Consider the following 9,831-nt stretch of genomic DNA (forward strand, 5'->3'; position numbering starts at 1 on the left):
CAATCCATCACATCGTGGCTTCATGCATGAAAAAAATTGCAGAAAGGTTTTCTCACCTTACAGTTTAAACTTATAATTCATACTCGAATTCGGTTGCATTCGATACTATACCGAAAATACCGGTACCGATATCGATAATGAACCGGTACTGTTTTCTTAGTACGGAATTGGTGTTCAGTTTTCTATTTTAAGCAATTTCTTAAGTATACTTTGTTTGAATTTTTTGTAGCAGCAACACCTGCTCAAGACATCAATTTAGACAATCCCCAAAATTTTCAACCTCTCTTGAGGTAGTATAAAGTAGATACTTTGTTCTTATCAACACACAATTGAAAAATGAATAAATTTGTATGAAGAATAAATGCACAAACAAAAATTTACATTTTCCCCTTACTACCAATGTTTCATAACAAATTGAAAAACTTATGTATCTTGACTTGTATTTGTCGAAATTGGTCCAAATCGTTTAACAATCATAGCCATGTATCTACCTTGATGTCTTGCAAGTTCGAGTTCTCTTTCGCTCGGTTCCCTTGTACCATCTCCTGAAAACACACCCGCACCATATGGTGAACCTCCGCGAATCGAGTCCATTTTGAACATTCCGGCTCCAAAAGTATATCCTATCGGAACATATAGCATTCCATGATGTGCCAATTGTGTAATTGCCGTCCATCTAAAATTAAAAACACCCACTCCCTTGATTAAAAAGGCTTTTACAAGTAGTTTAATAAAATCTTTTAAACTAATGATAAGTCAAAAGTATTCTTTAAATGGACAAAATTACATAACAAAACGACATTAGTTAGCTCAATTAATCCATTAATCCTTAGATAATACATATAAAAGTTGCCTTTCCTCAAATTCCATTCGGAAATTTTGGAAGGGAAATTGCAGCTTACTTTTATTATATTTTTTAACTTATTATTTAGGCATCCAATGACCGAAAATAACATCGACTCAACTTTTAATGTATTCTCTCCTAAAATGACAACTTTATATCGATGAGTTGTTAACTTTATATACCATGCCAAAATAGTCTGCCACTCTGCCTTTTCAGCTTATATTATTCAAAAGTAATAGTAGTAAAATTACTCCCAAATTAAGAAACATACAAATTTATCAATGCACTTCTAAAACCGCATGAAACCTAAAATTTTACCAAAAACAACGATTAAGCTGAAAAATCGTATGTGATCATACCAAGCAATCAAAATCAAGTGTTTTCGTACATATATAAACTTTTACATTACAAACGCCTAAGAATAACTGTTTTTCTTTAATATTTCAAATTAATAACTATGTTTTTCTATGTCACCATATATGGATAACTTTTATTTAAAGTAACACAAAAGACTTAGAAAAAAAATCTTATATGATACGATAATCATATTTTTTTTATTACTTCAAATCGGTGTTACTTGCTTTTCAAAAAATAAAATAAAATAAAAAATCGGTGTTTATTTAAGGAAAAACTTAAAATAGTCAAGTAAATTTTATTTTACCAAAAAAGCAACCAAATTTCATCATGTAAACTTTACATATATGACAATCTAAAACATGAAAAACATGAACAAACCAATAAATATAAAAAAAAAAAAAAAAAAAACTTACGCAGTAGTTTCTTGTCCACCTCCTTGTGTCCCAGTACTAACAAAAAAACCAGCAGGAACTCCAGCAAGTTTCTGTTCCTTCCACAACCCACTCGTTGAATCGAAAAACGCTTTCATTTGAGCCGACATACATCCGTACCTTGTCGGGAACCCAAACAACAACCCGTCAGCTTCAACAAGTTCCTCAGCCGATATCTCCGGAACATCATTTTCCTTTTCGGGCACTTTCATAGCTAACAAAGTATCGCTTGACAATGTTTCGGGCACCCGAAACAAAACACCTTCAATCCCCATCTATTTCATCCACACCTTGTTTTATATTCCTAGCTAAACTCTCAACGTGCCCGTACATCGAATAGAATACGATGTATATTTTTAGTTTTCTTATTGTTACGATTGGAATTGAGTCGTCGTTGAGGTTAGTTACAAGAATTGGATTAGAATTGTGATCTGAATCCGAATTCAAATGGGATTCGGATTCAGTTATAACTGGTCGTTTGGTTTTGGTAGGAAAACAACCACATCCTTTACCCATGTATTAAGAGATTACCAAAATTGTTGGTTTATGATGAAGAAATTGGGGGTATTCGGAGAGTTGACCTGAGGTTTGACCTGCAAAATTGGGGTGAATGTGGATTGGGTGGGCGTTGGAAGTGTGGAATATTATGAATTTTATGATTGTGGAATATTAGCTGGCTGTTGGTCTTGTTCATGTTTAATTTGTCCATCTGGCAAATAAAATAAAGTAAAATAACTTCTAATAAAAGAATATCTATTTAATTTCAGTTAATATATGTGACATCATGTGGCCTAGGAATTTTATAGTCTCACATTTATTATTATTTCGTGATGTATGTTTGTTTATCTCTTAACCAAACGGTTAAACACTAAATTTTAAAACATTCAACATTAGTACGTTTGTTTCTGATATTGAATTATTCATATTTTAACAAATATTTTTTAGTCAATTCATTTTTTTTACTTTTTTATATTTCAGTAATATTTGACAGAGAAGTTTTTTTTTATTTTTTATTTTTTTTTATTTTTTTTTTGACATTTATAGTAAGATTGACAATTCGTATAGCCTTGTGTACAGATAGGTGTGGTTTGACCCGTGACTTCTGAGGTAGGCTGGTGTGTGGACTGTGTTGGACAAGCAAAGTGAAGTGGGCTAAGGTGGACGTGTACTATTGTTCAAAAACGCATATGGTGCTAATAATTTGTTGTAGATAGTCCGAATTTATCTTAAGACACCAAAGTTTCTTATATCCATTTTTTAAAAAGCAAATAAAATTTTATTACTAACTGAAAATAATATAACCAAACAAGCCTGCACTAAGGCTATACAACACACACGACTATGTACAAGACTAGAACAGGGCAATGCCAATGAAACACAACCGAAACAAAGACACCAAAGTTTCTTATATCCATGATTTGACTAACTAGAAAATCAAAACGAACTACTGCATCAATAATGCAAATGTAATTCAACATGGATCAATTTTACGAGGGGTCGAGAATTCACAAACTCTATTTCACTTTTATTTTATTGCACATTTTCTACATTTATACGAGCAATCATTTGAAATTCGTAGAAATATAAGTGGTATAAGATGATATGTGATCAAGCCAAAAATCGACTTGAGTGCAAAACGTTAGAAATTTATGGACCCAACAACGATCACCAATCTAAAGATTGCGATCCACAAACGATAAACGGACAAAGTAAATGCAAGAAAAGTAAACAACACAATATTTTACGTGGTTATATGCAATCGGTATGATTGCTTTAGTCCACGGGCAACTAGAGAGCCTTTTTATTGAATTTTCATACATAGGGTTACAGATCTCAATAGGTATATTTATAGTGCTAATCAAAATTAGGAAACAAATCAAATAACTTGCTGGCTACGCACGTCATCGCGTTTAGCGATGACCTGTCGCGATCCGCGACCAACTGCATTCACATGCGACAATGTTGATCAAAACGCGATAACCATCGAGTCCAAATCCCTGCCTCATTTGTCGCGTTTGAGCCTAGTTTACCGCGTCCCAGTGCTGTCGTGTTTGGCGACGGAACAAGCCAAAACGCGACAGCCTTTGTTTCTTTGTTTTTGATCTTCTTTGCAACTATCCAACAATCTCCCACTCAAAGGAGAGCAAAACCCAGAAATCTCGTCAACCCCAAAACTGACAATTTTAACCAAGAACGTCAAACCACCTTTCATACCGCCAATCAAACATGGGACACGCAAACTCAACATCGCTGGAAGAGCAGACTTTCAATACAAGGTCTTCAACACTACTTGTCGAAATCAATACCAATAACCCTTAGAGCTCTCTAGTTGACGTCTTCTTTCATCAAGTAACAAGAAGACCAGTGGAAGCTATGAAAAGCTTCAACTTCCCGATCGTAACCACCTTAGTACACATATCAGCAGGATTCTCCGTACCAGGAATTTTCTTGACAACTAAAGTACCATCTTCAATAAGTTCGCGAATTTTATGATACCTTAGCTTTATGTGTTTCGTACGACCATGAAACACCGGGTTCTTCACCAAATGAATAGCACTTTGATTATCACAGTACAAGACATAATCTTGTTGAACTCGTCCCAACTCAAACATAAAATTCTTCAGCCATACAAGTTCTTTGCAAGCTTCTGCTGCTGCCATATACTCAGCCTCCGTTGTTGACAGCGCAACACAACTTTGAAGTTTGGACATCCAACTAACCGCCGTCTTACCAACCGTGAAAACATACCCCGTAGTGCTTCTTCCCGAATCGTCATAACCACCCAAATCAGCATCAACGTACCCTCTCAAAATGGAATCACCTTTAGTGAATTGCAACCCCATTTTAGAAGTACCTTTCAAGTAGCGCAAAAGCCACTTTATACCTTCCCAATGCTCTTTAACCGGATTCGACATAAACCGACTCACAACTCCCACTGCATAAGCTATGTCGGGTCTTGAACAAATCATTGCGTACATAATACTACCCACTGCCGAATACGGAATTTGAGCCATCTCCTCTTTGTCTACTTCCGTTGTAGGTGCTTGACTTTCCGTTAAGTTTAAAGTACCGCCTAAAGGCACGAACCTTGCCTTTGAATCACCCATGTTGAACCGCTCTAACACTTTCTCGATATACTTGGTTTGAGACAAAGTTAAAGTACCTTCAACCTGATTCATTTCAATACTCATTTCGAGTATCCGTTTAGCAGCCCCTAAGTCTTTCATCTCGAACGCGTGAGACAACTTTCTCTTCAACCTGTTGATCTCTAACATATCCGATCCAGCAATCAACATGTCATGTGACGCCCCGTACAAAACCATCGTGTACGGTTCATCAACAACATGATCATTACAAGGTCAAACACTACATGCTGTTTGAAAACCAATTTTGCATTCATAAAAGATAGCGTTTTACAAAAGATAACGTGACACAAAGGTCGTTACAAAGTCATTGTTTGAAAATAACATAAGTTACGAATGCAAAAGAAAAGTTCCATGATTGAGACATCTCTAAGTAATGCAGCAGAAATCTAACACAACAGGTCCATAACAGCAAGTCTATAACACCAAGACAACAATTCTAACAGCGGAAGCAACATCGTCTAAGCACCTGAGAAATACACGCTTAAAAGTCAACACGAATGTTGGTGAGTTATAGTTTGTAATCAGTAAAGTAATGTAGACCACGAGATTTCAGTGCTTCAATCAGCAGTTTAAATTAATATGAAAAGTATATTCTTAACCGTGGGCACCCGGTAACTAGACTTAACGTATGTATATCACCCCCTAAAAGTGCACTTGATGAGTACGTTTGTCCTCGAAGTATTAAACACCCGTTGAATGCTAGCGCGACTAGCCCGAGTGGGGTTGTCAAACCCTATGGATCCATATCTAAGATTCGCATTCACAGTTCAGAAACCAATGATTAAACGTTACCGAGCTAAGAGGAATCTTTGTGCCGTTATATCACCCACACATATGTAAAGTTTAAGTACTCTTGTCTAGTATGTAAAACGTAATAAACGCATGTATTCTCAGTCCCAAAAATAGTAAAAGTAGTAAAGGGATGCTATAACTCACAGTGAATAAGCAGTAAAAGTCGATGTGAAACGTATGCAGGTAGTAAGTCGGTCCGAAAGGTCGTCAACCTAAGTCAAAGGTCACTAGGTCAGTATGTTGTCCCAATAAGTGTAAAAGTGAATAAATTAAGTTTAAGTGTCATCATCAACATCATCATTATCATCATCATTCATCAACACTAAGGTAAGTTTAACAAGAATAGAGATCGACACAAAAGGCTGACTTCGGATAGCTGTTACGACCTCTATACAAATCTAAAAGACGCGTAGTCAGTGGCCATGACTCCGTATGTGAGTCCTCTAACCGTTGACCAACTTTCAGAACCTAACTCATCTTCGTTTGACCGTGGCTATGGTTTAAGTGCGAGTAGGTCAGAAATTCAGCACAACGTTACAAGGGCGTAGTGAATTTCGGAAGGCTATAAATCCTAAACCGTATATCGGATTAAGTCGAGGCCTAAACGGAAAGTCATCTACTCGAAACGAAGTATCTGAAAAACGATATTCCAGAAGACCAGGAGTCTGATCAGACCCCGAAAAACAGAAAACAAGTGCTCCGGTGAGATTCTTGGTGCTTGATGCTCATCACGGTTCTCATCCTTGATGCTTGTAAGCTTCAAGTGTACAACTCATTGATGTTTTATCATCAATTTGACCAAGGTTCAACCATAAATACACAACTAAGAGTAAAATATATCATTCTACAAGTTTTGAACATCAAGATTGCCTCTTTATTGCATAAATCCAATAAAGCTTCAACCTTTGTCCATTTTACACAAGTTTATGCATCTCCATCATATGTGATGATGAAGAGTTGATCTTTATCATCACAACAAACACAAAAAGGTTCCAAGTAAGTGAGATCTACAATAATAACTTAGATCTCAAGTATTAAGAAAACCCTAAGCTAGAAAGCTTGGATCTTTACAAGATTAATGAGACCATAAGCTAGAAAGCTAAGATCTTTAACAAAATAATGAAAGTAATGACACCATAAGCTAAAAAGCTAAGATCTTTAACATAATAATGAAACCCTAAGCTAGAAAGCTTGGATCTTTAGTGTTCTTGAAGATCTTGAAGCATAAAGCTTGGATCTTTAAGATACATGAAGATCATAAACACAAGTTTTGATCTTTATAACAAGACAAAGAAATTTCAAGCTAGATCTAACAAGTAAATGAAGATTCCAAGCTAGAAAGCTTGAATCTTTCATGTTCATGAAGGATTCAAACCCAAGTTTGAATCTACAAGGTATAACAAGATCAAAAGCTAAAAGCTAGATCCAATAAATGATGATGATGATGATGTCGTGTAGATGAAGGGAAGAAGAAGAGAAAGAAAATTTAAAACTTACACTTTTTAGAGTGAGAAAGACTAGAGAGAGAATTAGAGAGTAATTGTGTGTAATTTGTAAATGAAATCAACTGTGAAATGAATGGTATAAGCTTGGTATTTATAGGAGGTGAGGGTGTTTAGGCCGTGGGATTAGGTGGGGGGGGACAAGGAGGACAAACTTTTACTTTTTGGTTAATGGTTGTCTAAAGTAGGTGCTTATGTTAGGATCCCATGCAACATTAAGGATAATGTTTAACAAAAATGCTAGTATGTTCCCTCTAATAAATGGGCATTTGTCTTTCATTATTATGGGTCACTAACTTATTATAATTGGGCTAATTAAATAGTCCACTAGCTAGAGTAGGGTGGGCTAAAGTCCAACAAGGTAGAAAATCCAACAAGACCAACTAGTGTGCTCTAGTAAATTACTAAGCATAATTAAGCATCCAAAAACCCAAGTAATTGTTATTATAAAATAACAATGATTATTTCGTAGTCATAATATTCCGATTATGACCAAAGTTAAACGTGTGCACAGTACGCAGTTCGTTCAAAACGTCAAGTGACACCAACGGTCATAAAGGCTTCCGGGGATCAAGTTAAGTACCCTACGTACTTAAAGGCACGTTTAAACATATAAACGAAAGTAATCCACATGTAGTAAGATCCCAGAGTATAGTATAGCTCAGTACGCACAAATACGCAGTTTCGTAAAAGCACAAAGCACAAAAGCAAGTCGAAAAAGTCGGGTCGTTACATGTCATCAACATAAAGTAACAATATAACATAGGAGGACTTGAATTTCTTCAAGTAACAACAATGATCCGATTGCTTCTTGTAAAACCACTCCTTGTCATAAATTCATCAAACTTCAAGTACCATTGTCGTGGTGCTTGTTTTAACCCATACAGACTTTTCTTCAATTTGCAAACCCATCTCTCTTTACCAACTACCTCGAAGCCCTTTGGTTGCACCATATAAATCTACTCTTTAAGATCCACATGTAGAAATGCGGTCTTTACATCTAATTGTTCTAGATGTAAGTCATCAGCAGCAACAATACTCAAAACCAATCGAATAGTAGTCATTTTCAAAACCGACGAAAAAAATCTCGTTATAATCAACTCCTTCTCTTTGTTGAAACCCCTTAACTACCAACCGAGCTTTGTATCGCTTTTTCCCGTTCAACTCATCTTTGACCCGAAAGACCCATTTACTGTGCAACGCCTTTTTCATTGTAGGTAATTTCACTAAAGACCATGTCTTATTCTTGATAAGTGACCCCCATCTCTTCTTTCATAGCAAGCTCCCACTGTATGGATTCTTTAGGTTGTCTTGCTTCAAATAACTCTCGGGTTCACCATTTTCGGTATAGAGAAAATAGTTTGCTGATGGAGAAAACCTAACAGTAGGTTTGGGCGTTCTACTAGAGCGTCTCAATGGTGGAGTAACGGGTGGTGGTGATTGAGTTAAGTCACCATCATCCCCACCAATAGAGCTCTCATCATTTTCGGAGCTAGCACCACTCTCCGAATTATCTCTATCACTTTGATCCTCACCGTCAATTGGCAATTCAATAGTTCCTGAACTCCCACTAGAACCTGTATTCACATCAACAAACTTATCAAGCATAACCGTACTATGATTAGAATTAACCGTTACCTTGGTGCCATACAACGAGCTTTCATAAAATGTAACATCTCTACTACGAATCACCTTCCTCGCCTCATTGTCCCAACACCTATAACCCATGTCATCCAACCCATACCCGATAAAAGTACATTTTCTTGATTTAGCTTCAAGATTGTATTTGTCAATGTCTTTGGTTTTCACATACACCTTACAACCGAAAACCCTTAAGTGAGCTAAACTCACCTTTTTCCGGTTCATTCTTCCTCTGGAATTCGAAACTCTAACGGTGTTGAGGGTCCCTTGATAATCAAATAAGCTTCCTTATTCACAGCATCTGCCCAAAACATCTTGGGTAGACCTGCATGTAACCGCATACTCCTAGCACACTCATTAAGCGTACGGTTCATGCGTTCGACAACTCCATTGTGCTGTGGTGTTTCTGGAACAGTTTTCAACATACGAATATGATGTTCCACACAATAGTCTTTAAATTCTTTACTGTTGTATTCTCCTCCCAAGCACTTAACTTTCACGTTAGTCTCGTTTTCAACAGCAGCTCTCCACACTTTAAAAGTAGAAAACACATCAGATTTAACTTTGAGAAAGTAAACCCATACCTTTCTTGTGGAGTCATCAATGAAGGTGACATAGTAGCGGGAACCACCATGTGACTCAATCGTTGTAGGTCCATAGACATCGGAATGAACAAGTTCAAGCTTCTCCTTCTTTGGCGAAATTCCCGATTTACCGAATGATACCTTCTTTTGTTTCCCCATAGTACATGGCTCACAAAACCCGATATTCACTTTCTTCAAACCCGAAATCTTCCCATTAGAAACTAGCAACTTCATCCCCTTCTCACTCATATGCCCTGATCTTCTGTGCCATAGAGTAGAATCGGCCCCTACATTACTCGTCACATTAACCGCATCATCATCGAATACCTCGACCATGTATAAAGTTCTCCTTCTAAGTCTCGATGCCAAGACTTGACCATCCTTTAGAACACGCCATTTGCGATCACCGAAGGTAGTATGATTACCTTCTTCATCCAATTGACCTATAGAGATAAGCTTCCTTTTCAAATCCGGAATATATCTCACATCTTTCAAAGTCCAATTGGAACCATTGGATGTCTTCAATATCACATC

The 9,831-nt window shown here is 36.7% G+C and overlaps 1 pseudogene; it reads right to left on the reverse strand.

Moving 5' to 3' along the window:
• Positions 1 to 362: 362 nt before the first annotated feature.
• LOC139841621 (probable NAD(P)H dehydrogenase (quinone) FQR1-like 2) lies at positions 363 to 2,281 on the reverse strand (annotated as a pseudogene).
• Positions 2,282 to 9,831: the final 7,550 nt, after the last annotated feature.

The sequence above is a fragment of the Rutidosis leptorrhynchoides genome, chromosome 4, assembly GCF_046630445.1.
Source record: "Rutidosis leptorrhynchoides isolate AG116_Rl617_1_P2 chromosome 4, CSIRO_AGI_Rlap_v1, whole genome shotgun sequence".
NCBI classification, from domain to species: Eukaryota; Viridiplantae; Streptophyta; class Magnoliopsida; order Asterales; family Asteraceae; genus Rutidosis; species Rutidosis leptorrhynchoides.